Source organism: Hevea brasiliensis, chromosome 11, assembly GCF_030052815.1.
Source record: "Hevea brasiliensis isolate MT/VB/25A 57/8 chromosome 11, ASM3005281v1, whole genome shotgun sequence".
Classification (NCBI taxonomy): Eukaryota; Viridiplantae; Streptophyta; class Magnoliopsida; order Malpighiales; family Euphorbiaceae; genus Hevea; species Hevea brasiliensis.
In genome coordinates this window covers 63892018-63901692 of record NC_079503.1, presented here as the reverse complement: position 1 = coordinate 63901692, position 9675 = coordinate 63892018, and positions in this window count along the sequence as shown.

The following is a 9675-nucleotide window of genomic DNA, read 5'->3' as shown; positions in this document are numbered from 1 at the left end:
TCACTCTGTTGCTTTCTCCTTGCCTCTATCTGCGATAGCAAAAGAAGCTATCCCTGAGTATAAATTACTCAACGGTGCACAATAAAAATTTAAAATGCTTAATATAAACATCAATTCACAAATCACAATTCAAATATTTCAAAATTTCTTTTCACAATTTTCAAGGCTCATCTAACACAAATTTGATTAAACAATTTAATAAACACAGTGTTGTCAATCAATAACACAACTTTGGTCATGACAAAAAATTTTCAAACATGCCGTGTACACTCACCTTAAAATTTCTTCATCAAAGTACTTATCTCAAGCTAAACATAAACTTTACTTAAGAAATGAAGGAGTTTGTGTAACACCCCTATTTGTATAGCCTGGTATATTTCACTATTCCGGTGACCGGTGTCGGTCCGGATAGTTAAAGGGATTAGAACCACACTTAAGACAACTAGATAAGCCATAAACACAAATAATTAGTAATTATCAATTAGTTAAGAATAAATAAGAAAAACAAAACATAAGAAGTTAAACGAGCCGAAAGTCACAGTGATGGGTGACCTTCTCGGGAATGACTACGAAGTCGATTTAAACTCAAATTTTGAACCGTAAAATGTGACGTCGTGGTCCTTAAGACTATTACAAACACAATGGAAAAGAGAAAATCATGGAAAAAGGCTATTAAGCAAGTCAAATAATTAGGTCAGGGAGCCGGAAGAAATGTTGAATTATTTATAAACTAGGTTGGGCAATTTGGTCAATTGACCCCGAGAGCTGACTCCTGACCTAACTGTCAAATAAAATCAGAGAAAAGAAAATTTCAGGGTCAAAAATTAAATTAAAGAACTAAGGAAAAATAAATAAAAAAAAAGAAAGAAAAGAAAAAAAAAGTTAATTACATCACTTTTATGACATCAAAATGATGTCAAAATTAATTTTTAAATTCCCACAAATTTTAACCCATTCAAATATAGAAAGTAAGACCTAAAATACATAAAATAAAAAAAAAGGTTTCATTTCTGCTCCCAACCAAATCGGCAGCCCTTCTCCCATAACCCACCATTGATCAACCTCCATTAACAAGCTTTTAAAGCTTGAATTACTTGATTTTGTTCCATAAGTTGCAACCCTAAACCCTCAAAAACTCCTAATTCACCATCAACAAGAAGGTTTGAGAAGGAAAGAAGGCGAGACAAGGGAAGAAATTGGAAAATTCAAATCCAAGTTGAGGTTAGTGATTTAAGTTGCAAAATTTTGTTTATTAATTGTGTTTATAGCTTAACTAACTTAGAAATAAACTTAAAATAAAATGAAATTAATTGTTGGAGGACTAACACATGGATTTTGATCAGCTAGGCTTTGCTATGGTAGTGCATGAATTTGATTGAATTATAAGTGTAGGCAAGCTTATGAATGTAGAGGTGATGTTGAGATGCTTAGGTTTGGTTAAATGTAATTACTAGTATAGTTAGGGTTTTACACTTAGGGTTTAGGAGACAAAATTTGGAGAAATGGTGAAATGATGTTTTTGACCTAGTTTGAAGTGAGAAATGGTCATTTGTGATCAAATGAAGTGTGTTGGAAGTGTTTGAATTGAGGTTAAATTCGGATTCAATGTGGTCATGCTACAGGTAGCAGGACGAAGGTCCCTTTGAGGGATCAAAATGAAAATTTACAAGTCCAATTGGTATGAGACAAATTGGGAATGAAAATAGACACTAAATGACACAATTTTCATTTAGGAATCATGCCCAAAAAGTGACCAAAACCTAGTGAACAAATTGACCAAATCCGGAAATTCTCAGTCTAACCTGTACAAACTGACCAACTGAACAGTGTTTGTTCATTTGGCCATAACTTGAGCTAGGAAGGTCTAAATGACCTTAAATTTTACCAGTGGACAGATGAGATATAGACCTAAAACTTTTATGCAGAACACAAACCCAAATTATGCAATTAACTAAGTCATTTGGCCACCCAAAGTTGGTGACCTAAAACTACCAGAACCAAAATTTGCCCAGAAATCTGGGTTAAGTCCAATCCGGTAGCCATGGTTCAAATGGCTATCACTTGAGCTACAAAACTCCAAATGGAGTGATTCAAAAAGGAGAATTTAGTTAAGACAATAGGGAACAATTTCTTTGAAGGAAGTTCTGCCAAATTCTAACAGAAAAATAACCAATGAAACAGTGCAACTTAAGACATCAAAACTGAAAATTTACAAATTTGCCTAAAAGACTTAGAATTTGAGTAAACAACCAAAACCAACAAATTTAGTGACCAAAATGTGGTATGTGGGTGAAGTTGGAATTCCCATACCTATTAAGCCTTAGAAAGTCAATAAATTGACTTGAATAGTATAGTGAATAGTAACCCCGAAACACAAAATTTAAAGAACGTCAAGTTTAGCATATTAGAGCTAGGTAAAAGTTAATTTAAATTTATTTTTTGGAATTATATTAGGTTATGATACTGAAATACTGTGAAACTATGTGTTTCAGTTGAAAAGAGCACCAGGAAAGAACCCGAGGAATCGAGTGAAGGCCAAGAGGCAACTCGCTTAAGGTTTGTGCTCAACGTATAATTTTTGTAAATTATCTTCTACATATTGTTTTGAATAATTTGAAATATTAAATTGTGCCATTATTATGATGAAGTATTTATGATGATTTTGATTTAAATTATTGAAAGTTATTTGTGTATATTTGAAATGGCAATGTTTAGTAAATTGTTAACATAAGTTTTGAAACCACAGTGTTATGACCATATATTTGAACACCTCACTAGCATGACTAGTGGGGGTAATCAATTTTGAATTTTGATTCCTTCTCTGGCTGAAGTGTTGAGGTGTGTGCCAGTAGAAGAAGAAATTGAATGGATATCCATATATTTGAGCTAGCTAGCCTTGTGATGTGACTTCTCCTTAGCAGAGCTATTGAGATTATATTTGTTTCGAATGACATGATATAACTGTGGGTTTTATGAAATGTGTTTTGGCACTTCGAAATGAACTTGTTTGGATTAAAATCTCATGTTTCATGCTTTGAATTTAATTCTCATGTTCAGTCCAATTTTTAAATAAATGTGATTTAAATTCTGCATAAAGATTATTTTAGTATGTTGTGCACCACTGAGTCCTAGTACTCAGCAATAGCTGTTATTGCTATCGCATATATAGAGACTAGAGGAGCAGCAGATTGAGCTGCTGAGGACAGGGGAGCTACCTACTTGAAGTTATCGGGTATAATTTATACCCTGATTGTAAATATTCATTTTGATGTATGTATTGCATGTAATTGTACGGACATGTAAAATCAGTCTTGAGCAGCTTGTACAAAGCTTATATTAAGTTTGCAATAAATTTTAGTTTGAATTTCTCTCAATGTAAATTTTTGCAATGATGTATATAAATTATTTTGTCATTAATAAAACATGAATGGTAGTATTTTATTTTGAATTGAATGAAATTCATTAATGGTATTTGATGATTGTTGGATATTGGAAATGGTGGATTTGATTTTTGGAAGTTGATAAATGTGTTGAAATTGATTGAGATGATTGTGAATTTGAAGAAGTTGTTGAGAAAAATTATTAGAAGTGCTTTTTACAGGTATTTGAAGAACTGTTTTCTCAAAATATAGACGGCACTCTGCTGAAATTTTTATAAAATTTGCGGAAAAATAAAATGGGCCAAAAATTTCAACTAGCTTTCAACTTTAATTAAATGTTTTGATACCAACTAGAAAATGCTCACCACTTAACAAAAGTAAGAAAATTGTTTTAAAATCCCTTGTAGGGTACTTAATGAGTTATCAGTAAGTGAAGTTCGGTAGTTCATTAGGTATTCTACGGATCATGTTATGCCTTACAGAGGGGTAAGGTGTGACATATTTTAGTGGTATCAAAGCATGGTTTTTGAAGTATGTTTTAATTTGAGAATTTGTGTCTTTCCTTGTTAAGTACAACTGCTCAATGTCCATATTTGTTACATACAGTGCATTACATCATAAATATAAACTAACGGAGGGAAATCTCCATGTGTTACTTGTTCAAGAGATACCCTAATTTCAGACTGAAATGGAAGAAGGGGATCGCTCAGTCGAGCAATCTGTTGAAGCTGAGGCACAAGGGGAAGCCCCAACTTTACAGAATGTCAGTGGATGAGTAGCACCAGCCCCATAAATGCCGCAGTTTCCTGCACAATTTGCACAGCAGATGGCTGCGATGTTTCAACAAATGGCTAGGGGTATGCCTGCTCAAGCTCCACCCTAGACACCTGTGGCACAACCACTGCTTCCAGCCAGACAGTATGATAAGTTATTGAAGTATGGAGCTACTGAATTTAAGGGTACAGTAGACCCGCTTGAGACAGAGCAATGGCTTGAAAGAATGGACAGAGTGTTTAAGAAGCTGCACTGCCAAGATGAACTGAAGTTTGAATACTCTGTGTCTCTACTGTAAGGGGATGCATATGATTAGTGGAAGACCATCCCCCATAGCTTAGCTGAACCACCAGTACTGACCTGGGATGACTTCATTAGAGAATGTAGACAGAAATACATCCCAGATGCATATATTGATCAGAAATTGCGAGAATTTTTGAGTTTGAAATAAGGAAACCGATCAGTGGCAGAGTATGAGAGGGAGTTCTCGCACTTAAGTCATTATGCTGGGAATCTCCTTTCTACCAGCAAGGCAAGATACAAGAGATTTGAGACTATTTTGAAGCCCAGTTTGAGAATGCAAGTAGTGGGATTCAGGCACAGTAATTTTTCAGAACTCATGTCTCAAGCACTCGAGTTGGAGAGAATTGAATCAGAAGCAACCCTAGTAAAAGAAAAATCAGAGAAAGTTGAAAAATCAGAGAAAGACAAGGGGGAAAAATCAGTTGAACAAAGTTCTGGTGGTACTTCTAGGAAGAGAAAGAAATTTGGTGGACCTAGCAGAGGTCGAGGTGGAAGATTTGGAAAGGGCCGATTCTCTGGACGGAGACCCCTAGGTGCAGTCGAAATGAGGCGGGGTTCATATCCTGCCCGCCCCTGTGAGACTTGTGGCAAGATTCATGGGGGAGAATGCTATTGGGCCACTGGAGCCTGCTTTAACTGTGGAGGCAAGGGCCATCTTGCTAAAGATTGCACTAGTGCTCCTAAATATGGTCCAATGGCTCTATAACATACCCCACTATGTGGTTTACCATAAGTTTCACAAAGTCGACCTGACAGTGCATTTCTGGGTGTCTGCTGAGTTTGCTGACCGGATAGGGGTGGTTTCTATCCAAAAGATCTACCTTTACCTAATTCACATGAGCTAGATCCTCCAAAATGTTTTCTCTTTCCTGAACCACTCTCAGTAGCTTGACCTGTAGCCTTTTCAGTCTTTTCTTTCTCTTGAGTACCATTCTTAACGACCCCTTCTAGTTCTATCCTTTCCAGTTCCATGGCTTGTGAGATCAACTTAGAGAAATTTTAATGTCGGAAGCTCACAACTTGCATTCTCATATTAGGCCTTAACCCGGCCTCAAACTGCTTACACTGATCTCTGGGGGTGGAAACTAGGCTTCTAGCATAGTGGCTCAGTTGAGAGAAATCTCTCTCATACTCTGCTATGGTTCTGCCCCCTTATTTCAAACTCAGGAATTCTTGTAACTTCATATCCGCATAAGCATCAGGAACCCACTTCTGTCGAAACTCCCTCAGAAAATCTGACCAGGTAAGAACTGGAGGCTCTACCAGGCTGTAGGGGATGGTCTTCCACCATTCATAGGCATCCCCTTACAGAAGCGATTCAGAATATTCAAATTTTAGTTCTTCAGCACACTGTAGTTTCCTGAACACCCGTTCCATCCCTTCTAACCACTATTCCGCTTCCAGTGGATCCATAGTTCCCTTCAATTCAGTAGCCCCATACTTTATTAGTTTGTCATACTGTCTGACAGGAGGCTGTGATTATGCTGCAGGGGCTTGTGTCTATGTGACACCCCTTACTCGTCTATAGTGTAGCCGAGCAAAATATGCCACATAGTGTGCCGAAACACCATATTTTATCTCATTTATATATTTCTCATTTCGTAATTTATTTATTTAGGATCGCTATGTGAAATTTATGAAATTGATATCATTTATATCATTTATTAAAATTTTTAAATCTATTAGAGGTTTCAAAAATTTTACAGAAAATCCGACAGAATGCCAGCTAAAAATGGAGAAAACAGTTCTTCAAAACCCGTAGAAAACACTCCCAATAATTTTCTCAATCTACAACATCAAATAATCATCATTTCTCAATAAATTTCTCATCAAATTCTCAATAATTCCTCAATTTGTCATTCATTCATTTCATATCAAAATCATACTCAAATTATGAATAAATACTCAAATTTTATCTATAAACACAAATTTATAGATAATCACATTAATACAAAATAACATTACAGAAGTTTTAAATATACATAATAAAATAAAAGTTTAATTACAAAGTTTACAAAACTTACAAAATACAAAATGGGACATAGTGTCCTACCAATGCATTGTAGCCTGAGAGGTGACTCTAACTTTATGCAGATCTGTGGCCTCATCCAGTCTGTGGTCTGCTAGGCTCTTTATCAGTCTCTCCAAAACCTACGCGTGACAAAAGCAATGCGCTAAGCAATACTGCTTAGTAGTGCCAATAATAAAATAAAAAGAACTAAAATGAAACAAGTATGCAGAGTGTATGTAGGTTTTCCATACGGACAATTTCTGGTACTTAATTGTAGTATTATTAATTTCTTACTGTTTATATCAATTATTTAATTAAATTTATCAACTTTCATTTTTGGTTACCCAAGTAACCTATACTGGATGACTGGACTGGATAAATGGGTAAACTGGCACTAGGTACCAAGTACCTCGAGCCATCACACCATCGGTCACAAGGTGTCTCCCGGTGTGCAACACAACAGCTAATGAGCTATAATAAATATCAGGCACAAGGCCAAGTATCACAATAATATCAGAATGGCTAAAAGCCATAAAATCACCGAATGGCCACTTAAGCCATAAATCACAGAATGGCCACTTAAGCCATAAATCACAGAATGGCATGATGCCATATGCAATACTGCTATCAGAACCCTATTGGCATGCCAACCTATCCAACCCAATCTTACTATGTCTACTAGGGCATATTACAAAATTCTTGATTAAATTTTTGTGTTTAACATGTAAGGTTACTATTCATTTTACCAATTAAGTCAAAATATTGACTTTCCCATACATAATAGTTATATGAGTTCTAATCACATGAAATTACCACATTTTGGTTCCCAAAAGTGTTGGCATTAGTTGCCAATCAATACTTCAAACCAATAGGAAATAAATAAAAAATTTCAGTTTTGGGTGCTAGAGTTCACTATTCTATTAGGCTATTCTACAGTGAGAATTTGGCCAAATATTCTTAATCAAAGTTGTTCTTTATTGTGTGTTCTTTAATTCCCTTTTTGAATCACTCCATTTGGAGTTTTCTAGCTCAAGTTATGGCCATTTTACCATAATTGGTCGGATGGACTTTTACCCAAAATTTCTGGGCAATTCTGGTTCTGCCAGATTTGGTAGCTCAAATTTGGTTAGCAATTTCATTTGGTTAAGTTCAGAATTGGAGTTTGTGTTCTACATGAAAGTTGTTCTACATTGTCTAAACTTTTCATTGATATAAATTTTAGGTTAATTGGACCTTTCTACACTGAGTTATGACCAAATGAATGAACATTGTTCATTTGGTCATTTTGCCCAGGCAAAATGTGTATTACCCGGATTTGGAAAATTTTTAGGTCAGTCTATTGTGGTTTTCTAGGTAGGGTTCCTATCAAAGTTGTGCCATTATGTATCTAATTTCATTTCCAATTGGCCTTGCACCAATTGAACCCACACAACCCAGGTTATAGCTGCCCAAACCTGCTAGACTCACATCCAGCCCTGCAGGTCACCCAAGGCAGCACACCCAATCTCAAATCCAAAGCCCCAATTCACTTAATTCCTTGTCAAATATAGCCAAATGGTCAATAATTGACCTTTAGGACTTCCATTCATCAATACATGAACAAAACCCTAGGTTTTCTCCAAACTCTAACTCCACAATTCCAATTTACTCAAACAACATACAATCAAGTGTTCTAATCATCAAATTCATGTTCAATGGCATAAATTCATAACTATAAGTCACTTGAATCATTGAAACACTATGGTATCTTAAGACTACTGAAATATGAAGGATTTCAAACATGCATAATTTGTTTAATTCCTCTTAAATTCACACTCAATTTACACTCCCAATGATGTATATACAAAATTTTAAAGGTTTAATTGACACTAACCTTGTTGTGTGCCTACCCAAGCTTGACAAACTCCTTTATTTTCACTTTTTTTTTACTGCCAAAGTATTGCTCTAATGGTGAAGACCAATTTTTGTGAAGAGATGATAGGTTTTATGGTGGGATGAAGGGGGAAATCAAGCTCACAAGGGAGCTTTAATGGAGGTTAAGAGAGAAGAGAGAGAGCTTGCCGAATTATGGAAGAAGAAGAACATAAATTTTGTTTCATTTTTACCTCTTTTCTTTCCTTTTTAACTAGTTTAAGAGTGCTTGTTGAAATGCCATTGGTGAAAGCCTTTTTAATTACATCATAATGATGTCATAATTCAAGTTTTCATTCATTTTCTTTTGTTTTCTTTCTACCCATTTTCAATTCAATTTTTAGCAATAATTATTCACATTTTATATTATATAAATTATTTATTTAATTAAGCAAGTTGGCCAAAAATGATCTCTGAAGACGAAATGACAAAAATGCCCTCCGTTTGGCTTATTGAGCCAAAATCATCTGTATCGATCTAATTTTTTTTTAAGCATTTTCTTGGCATTCTAATGCCATCAAAACCTTAATGACTCTACTCTGGAGTCCCAAAAATTATTTCACAAAATTTTCCTCTGGGTTTGGGGCTTCTAGCTGTGAAAACAGCAACTTCCCGTCAGGTTGCCCATCGCTAGGGCACCGACTCATTTAACTTGGTTGTATTTTATTTCTAAAGTTTTTCTTAGATTTTTCTTATTATTATTTGAGTTATTTATGACTCCTCACTCTAGTCTAAATATTTTTCTAGACGTTCTAGCTGTTCGGACCGACACCATTCACCAAAACAGTAGAATGTACGAAATTGCTACAGTGAGGGTGTTACAACTCTTCCCCTTTAATTTAAATTTCGTCCTCGAAATTTACTTGACAGTTGAGGGAATTGTTGCCTCATCGTCTCTTCACTTTCCCAAGTTGTCTCCTCGATGTTGTGGCGCCTCTAAAGCACTTTTACCAGTGGAATTTGTTTGTTCCTCAATTCCTTCACTTCCCGAGCTAGGATCCGTATGGGTTCTTCTTCATATGTCAAGTCCTGTTGAATTTCAATCTTTTCCATGAAGATGACATGTGAAGGGTCTGAGCAGTATCTTCTCAGTATAGATACGTGAAACACATTGTGGATCTTGTCCAGCTCTAGTGGCAAAGCTAGCATGTAGGCCACTGGACCCACACGCTCAGTGACTTCATATGGGTCAATGAACCTAGGGCTCAACTTACCCTTTCTACCAACCCTCAGTACCTTCTTCCATGGTGACATCTTGAGGAATACTTTATCGCCAACTGCATATTCTATCTCTTT